The sequence below is a fragment of the Lissotriton helveticus genome, chromosome 1_1 (genome assembly GCF_964261635.1).
Source record: "Lissotriton helveticus chromosome 1_1, aLisHel1.1, whole genome shotgun sequence".
NCBI classification, from domain to species: Eukaryota; Metazoa; Chordata; class Amphibia; order Caudata; family Salamandridae; genus Lissotriton; species Lissotriton helveticus.
The window spans coordinates 1,878,493,737-1,878,501,840 of record NC_136057.1 but is presented as its reverse complement, the minus strand read 5'-3'; positions in this window follow the sequence as shown (position 1 = coordinate 1,878,501,840).

Sequence of the window (8,104 nt, the reverse complement as noted above, 5' to 3'; positions counted from 1 at the left end):
TCATGCCCTTGGTTGTTGATAGAAAGTGGTGATGGCAGTGTACAGTTTTTTAATTCTGTTGCTGAACAGACCTTTTTCTCCGGTTCAAACAGACTGCAGTGCTTGAAGGCCTCACTCGTGTAAAGTTCTGCTTATAAGTGGTACCAAGACACGTGCTGACATCCCTTGTGCATGTCGAGTGAATATATGTGAAAGGTGAATGGTGAAAGGAATTTTAATATAGCCTTATATCCCACCGTAGCGGGCTATACCGGCTATTAAAGGCCCGCCCCAGCGTTAAAGGCCGGAGCTGAAGGCTCGGGCATTTAACAAGGGAGCAGGACTTTAATAGCCGGTATAGCCCAGCTACAAAGGGCTATAAGGCTATTAGAACATTCTGCCACTAATTAATTAATTGTGGGTTTCTAAAGCGCTAGAATCGACTCCCGAAGGAGTATCTCTGCGCTGTAGACCGCTGGGGAACCCGTCCTGGCTTTCCCTGTGAGATGGTCCCTACTGGGTATCTCCAAGGTGAAACCAGGCATCCCCGGCGTATGTGGGGGGCCGTTGTGGAGATGAGGCAAGCTAATGCCCAGAGTTGCCGAGTGTGATCCCTGGTTAGAGTAGGCACCGAGGCGAGAATTATCGAGTCCGCTGACCCTGGTCCTCGACCCTGCCGCGTCGGGAATAGAACCCTGGTCCCAGGCCGTCCTCTGCTTCCAGGTCTGCTGCCTCTAACCAGTGAGCCACACCACTCCACTAGAGGGTAGAATGTTCCAGCAAATAAAACAAAGGCCTCTGCGAGCCCGAGGGGGTTTAAATCCCCTCGGGCTCCGAGAGGCCTTAGTGAACACATCATTGGAATGTTAATTTGCGGGCCTTTACCGGCCCGTAGAAGCACGGACCACTCCATTGTCTTCAATGGAGTGCTCCACATTCCAATGTTCCAATTTAGTGTATGGTTGCTGAGACCAGAGGGATACATTTTGCATTGTTCCGGTTTTTCATGGCACAAGCAGGAGGCTGGAATACAGCATCCCCAGGCAGTGGATGCACACTGCCTGCATTCTTGAAGCTAAAGGGAGGAACCCTAGACACTGAAGTATGGACGGAGACAGGGCTGGCTTTAGACACTAATTGAGGATCTTGTAGCAGGCGATTGCTAATTAACCATTCCTGAGCACTACCATTTAGTTAATGATTGGAAAATGTGAGTGAGGTAATAGATTCGGTCATTCGAGGGAGGGAAGTATCTATGGAGGATACTACCCCATTTGGCTCTCCCCGAGTCCTACTTCAAGAAGGCTGATGGCAGCTAGGTACAGATGGTTCACACCCACCTGTGCTCATGTTTTGGATACTCCTGCTTGGAGCCAGCATCATCACTACCTTCTGTGGGAGCCATGACCTTGCACTGCAACAAGAATAAGACATTTGAAAAGGAACAGCCCCAAACTGGTGCCTGGGCTCGTGACAGTGGATCAATATCTCCTGTCTGGAAAATTGGTTTAAAGGGACCAAACTATCCCACTTTATTGCAGTTCCAAGTTCGTGAGCAAGGAAGAGAGTGCCTGGAAGAGTACTCCAAGAGGTACTGTAATCCATGGCTGGTGTCAGTTTAACAGCCAGACTTCCTTAGGTGATGTGACATGACTTGACGTCTGCACAACTTGCTGCAGAGCTATAGGTCTGCCTAGCAATGAAAAGCCAGCTTTCCTGTACAAAGGGGGAAGGAGTGTGCATGACCCTTCAGCAGGAGGGACTGCCCAGGAGGAGAATACCAGCTGGATTCATAAGTGTGTGGCACGCAGAAGGGTGGAACAAGCACCAGCAGCGTAACTGGCACCAATCCAAAGTAAGAGGGGTCTCCCGGCCTCATTGTATAGTTTATGTGGCAAACTACGTGAATCATCATCAGACCCAAACGAAAGCATGCCGTCCAGCATTAAAGGGACGTGACCAGAGGATCCCTTTTTGAGGTGGTGCAAGTCCTGTGAGGTCTGTAGTGTAGTGTAGTGTAGGACCCCACCTGCCTGCAAGCACTGCCTGCCAACGAAGAGTGACAACTGAAGAGGCCTGATGAGTTGTTCATCCAGCATCAAGATCCAAGAGGTAGGACGGCTGTCGACAATCCCGTGCCCACTGGCTGAGGTGCTAACTGTGCAACTGGAATGGGTGCAACAACAACCCCAGCACAGACCACATCTAAGCCAACAGGTAAAACGAGACCTGAATCTAGAACCCGAATGTATCTTGGACTCAGAAAGATACTTTTGCACTTAGGAGACATTAAGAATTGCCACTGAGAACTCTAAATCAAGATACGTTACAAACTGGCATACGGATTACTGAACAGAGTAGTTTGCTCACCCAGTCCAACTATGAGCTGAGCTTGCATGCCTATGATCGTTTTGGTGGATTGAGACACCGGATTTGCATATGTATATACATATTCATATGGATTTGAATAGATATTCATCTCCATAGGTTAGCCTACCCCATAAGATGCATCCTAATAGTCCTATTCAAGGGGAGAAGAATACCGGTCCCCGAAGAGACCAGCATTTTTGATGCTTGGGTATAGTCATGCACTAACCTTGTCCTGCATCCAAATTCCCAAGAGCTGATCCTTCATATTTTCCCCATTTTTTTGTAAGCAATTTTTTATTGGCGTACAGGTTCATGTGACATGCGCACAGCAGCTTACAGAGCACAACAGTACGAACCAAGAAAAGACGAAATAGTACATGTAACAGAACAGTCCTTGACCAGCACGGGCAAAGTCTAAGCACCCATACTTTTTAGGCATATAGAAATAACACACAACCCAAACCCCCCTCCCCACCCATAAAACCTCAACGCCCCACCCACCCAGTGCCATTGAACTTCGTCCCACATCTATATATCCACCTCATGGGTTAAAACAGAAAAGGAAGTTCCCCTCAGAGCACGCCCAAAAGACCTCAAGGAAAACTACGCTACCACCATGTCAATGCCCAGGCTTAGAGGCACCAATATAACGAGATCCCTTCATGCCCATCTGGCATGCAGCAAGTGGTATAAATAACTGAGAGCCTTCAAGGCAAGCAGTAGTTGTCTTTGATAATGTTTTTTAATTGCTCTAGGAGCATGTCGTAGGTCTGCGAGATAAAATACTTTTGTAGACCCGCCCAATCCTCCTTATGCAACAGTACACTGTCTGCACAACTCTACATAAGCAACGCAGAGGACCAAGAAGCGATGGAGGGGGCGGTCGAACACCTCCAACGCATAGTGACCACCCACTTAGCTAAGATGAAGGCTAAGTCCAGGAATTTAGTAGCAGGCCCTTCCAGGAAAGGAGGGCATGAAGCAAGCACGCTAGAGAGTGAGGGAGGAAAGTCCTATTATAGTCAACAGAATTTGGATGATCTGAGCCCAGTAGTGCCACAGGGAGGGGCAAGCCCATAACATTGGAAGAAGGTCTGCCTAGGGTAGCGCGCTACGAGGGCAGACCAGGCTTGCATTCGAGAAAATCCCACCAATTCTGGCTGGCATGAGATAAGCCCTGTTAAGGACACTAAATTGAATTTACTGAAATAGGGCCCCTCCGGACACCTTACGGGGTATTCAAGTACCTTTCTCCAGACTGAATAATGGCAAGCATAGGCGAGGTCTCCTTCCCAGGTCGCCGGAGTGTTGTGTGAGACTGGTCCCTCTGCTGCAGAAAGGCTCTGTAAAGCCATCTAATGAGTTTGCTCCATAAACCCGATGTGTGGAGAATTTAGAAAACTTAGTGCGTGCATGGCACCATATTCTGGAAGGGGAACAATTGATGCAAGGATTCATTCATATGCCAAAATTGTCCAGAGGGGGAGGTTATACTCAGCTACTAAGGTAGGGAAGGCCATCAGCGCCCCGTTCTGGAAGAGGTCACCCACAGTGGAAAGACCCACCACATGCCAGGCCCACCGCTGTCCTAACCGTAACTGGCCCATAGCTGTTGGGAGGCCCACCAAAGGGACAGCCAGATCAAAAGGGGTGCGTCCCGCCGTCAGATTACCCACCCTTGCCAAACATGCTATAGCCCCCCGAAACATCCATGTAGCCGGCACGGCACCATACGCAGAAGGATAGAGCGCATAATGAAGCAGTCCATATGGAAATCGCTCCTAGTCAGCCCCGTTTCATGAAGAGTGCTATCCGCCAGCCTGCGGGCCACCCACTGCAACTGAGCTGCCAAGTATTTAAAATTGGAAATCCATAAGAGCATTACACCTTGTCTCTACAGGCAGCCTCAACATAGCAAGCGCAAAACAGTGGCGACACGTACCCCAGAGCAGCAAGTATCAAGTTGCCGAAAAAAAGAGTGGGGTATAAAAAGAGATGGTTAACAAAATAATAAAGGAGGTAAGGGAGAACCACCATCTTCGCCAAGGCCACCATCACAATCACCAACAGAGGCAGAGACTCCCAGAAAGACATCTGGGACCAGAGAGCACGAGTGGTTTTACCCAAGTCACCATCAAGCAGATCTGCCGGCGAATGATAAATCTGAATCACAAGACAGTGAAACATCGTAGGCTCGAACAACAAGCAAGGGTCAGGGGGGGGGCAGCAAACAGCAAGTGCAAGATGCCAGAAGCAGGGTAAAGCAGGATTTAGCCCAATTAACCTGAAGGCTGGAAACACCAGCAAAATCCGAAAGGGTCTGAGCGATGGATGACATGTCCATAGAGACATCCTGAACATACAACAGTAAATCATCATCATACAACGAGATTGTGCGTATCCTGGCTCGTACCAGGATACCCCGCTCCCCTCTGCGCCTACAAACCGCCAAATGTTCCATAGCTATGGTAAAAAACCGAGGAGACAACGGGTAGCCCTGCATGGTGCCCCCCGTGCCATGGCCATGCCACAGAGCTACAATGATCGTTCTGAACTCGAGAAGCTGGAGCAACGTAGATAATGTGCATCCACAGATGCCACGTGGTCCAACCCCACAATGTTGTAACACATTGTGCATATAGTCCCAACAGAGAAAATAAAAAGCCTTATCCAAGTCCAAAGCAATACATGCCATGTTAGGAAAAGAAGAGTCAGATTCCCCCATGACATGCCACAATGGATGAAGATTATGCGAGGAGTTATGACCGGGAACACAGCCCGCCTAGTTCTTGTGTACAAGATTAGACAACAGCGGTAGCAATAGGATGGCAAGAATCCTGGCAAGTATCTTATAATCAGTATTGAGGATGGAGAGTGGCCATAGGAGCCAAGTTCCATTGGGTCTTTTGAGGCTTTAACAAGGAGGTAATAAGCGTAGTGTTAAGAGATGGGGAAAGAGAGCCAGTATCATAAAAAGCCTGAAACAACGATTGCTACCTGGGCATCAGTGTCAAAGTCCATATAAAGTTCAGCAAGCAAATCATCGGAGGCCGACACCTTGCCCCGGGGCATGTCCTTCAAGCAAAAAACAATCTCCTTGCTTGTCAGAGGCTCATCCATTTGCCACCCAAACCTCGGGCGAAAGATGGATGAAGGGACTCTCAGAGAAGACCCGAAAGGCGGCAGTAGGAACCCGAGGCATAAAGTGATTTGCAGTAATCATGGAAGGAAGCATTAATAGAATATTGAGTGTTGGCAACCTCCGTGGATCGAAGAGAAAGATAAGTAGCAAAGCAAGGTCACAACAACAGGACAAGACCAGATGGGCCGATAAGCGACCAAAACTATCGCCCTCGTTATGTGTTCTCGCAACATATGCGGCGTGGTCATGTCAGGGAAGCAATTCGAGTTTATCATAGAGCTCAGCATGCGCATCCTTTAGGGCATCTAGCGCCCCCATGTCAGCCACCAAAGCACATTACGCCCCGTCCAGGGTAGTCTCTGCCTCCCGAACCTCCCACACGAGAACCCTATGCAATTAATATAAATCACTCTAGTAACTGCTTTAAATACATCCCACTCGACCAATGGCAAGAAAGAATTCCCCCTATTAGCTCTGAAGAAAGAATCAATGTGCTTGAGCAGCGTCTGATGGAAGACCGCGTCTTCCAACATTGTAATCGAAGACTGCCAAGAAGGAATCAGAGAGGGAGGGGCCCCCAAGCGAACTCCATGACCAAGGAATTATGGTCCAGGAGCAGCCAGGGACAGTAACCGATTGAGGGCACTGCTGTATGGATAGATCCCGAACAAACAAAATGATTGAGGTGAGAATGCAGTTTATGAACCGCAGAGTAGAAAGAAAAATCATGGCGCATCAGGTATTTAATCCGCCAAGTGTCATTGAGGGGCCAATAAGTTAACCAGCTACGAAAATTACACATTCAACAGCACGGGAGACTGAGGCAGTAGTGGTGTAGAACGATCAAAAGATGGATCAAGGATCGTATTAAAATACCCATTAATGACCCAAGGCTCTTCCGGCCAATCAGCCATATGACAAGTTACCAAAGACCAAAAAGACAAATGGTCCTAGTGAGGTGCATAAACCACCTCCATGTTCAACGGGTGTCCATTAGGGCCCGCCAACTAAAATAGAAACCGGCCGGCGGTGGCCACGTATATCCTGTCCACCTTGAAGGATGTCCCCTCCCTGACTCAGAGCGCCACTTCCTATAGAATAGGCAAAGTAACCTGTACCAAGCACCCAACCCCATCACTTGGACTGGCGTTTAGTCACCTCGGTATCCTACAAATGCTTCCCCTGTAGAAGAATGAATGAGGCATTGATGGATCTGCCCCATGCCTATAAGGATATGCAAAAACAACAAGGTGATGAATGGAACGCTTGAATTAATCTCAGCCACTGGCAATCGCTCGGGCCGCATGCCAATCCATCGTTTTTTACCCACCATGCGACCTCGGTTTGGACACAGCCCTGTGTAATTCATGGGAACAGTCCAGCCTGAACTGTCACGCCAGATCTTCCCTGAACCGGAACACAAGCAACCAAGGACCGGTTTATTTATTTATTTCTTCATGCCCTAGTTAGGGATCTTCAGCCAGGTACAGCTTGGTTCCAGTGACACAGTGAGCTCAGGACGCATGTCTGGACATGCCAGGTACACTTAGGGCATCAAATGCATGAACAACAAGGTGATGAATACAATGCTTGACTTAACATCAGCCACTAGCAATCTCTCGGACCGCATCGCAAACAGTTTTTGCCCACCATGCCACCTAAGTTTGGGCCCAGCCATTTGCAAATTATGCTTATAAAGGATATGTCAAACTTGACTGCTATGCTGACCAGTTATGTCATAATGTTATCTATATTTACTGCAAAAGCTAATTAATAAAGCTTATAAAAAAAGTAATAATTATGCAGGAAAGTAGGTGTTCTGAAATTTTTCTTCATTTGAGTATCATGTTTATATGAGAGATGATTTGTTGTTAGCCCTATGATATCATGTCACCCCATGTTGACAGCGTGCCTTTCATTGTCTGAAAGCGCTTTGATGCCCCGTCAGGGGTAGTAAGCGCTATATAAATGCAATTACAATACAATACAATACAAAAAAGCTATACAATGTGCCCTTTTGGGGAAATGTATCAGACTATTCTCGCTTTCCGAACAGTGCAAACTCCAGGTTAGTCTGCCTATTCGATTTATACTTTGACTTTTCTTGCCTTTGAAATCCAGCAGTCTCTATGTCAGACTGTTATATGACTTTATACTTAAACTTTCCTTGACTTTGAACTGAGTAGCTGTAATGCTGCTCCTTGGCTGAACTATATATTGGGTCTGGCTATTTACTTGCTTTAGAGAGCCACCATATGTTATTACCTCTTGCAATTGGCTTTATTTGATGCATAATTGATGCTGATTATGAATCTAACAATGTTTTGCCTTTTATAGACTTTTGAATAATTTTTTATGGTTTTGAGTTTGAATTTTGTCATGTGATGGTTTTCTTTGTTATCCTAGGGCCATTAAATTATTAGTCAAAGCGTTGACACCAGTTCAGCAACATAAGATTTATATATCAATCTTTAATCAAAGAGAAGCCACTCCCCTTGCAGCTAAGCAGCCAAGTGCACTGCGCTTGAAGCCAGCGCGTTACTGACCTGCTACTGATGATGTATCATGATTATTAATCTTGGCCTAATATTTCAAAGCCAGGGAATCAGGCTG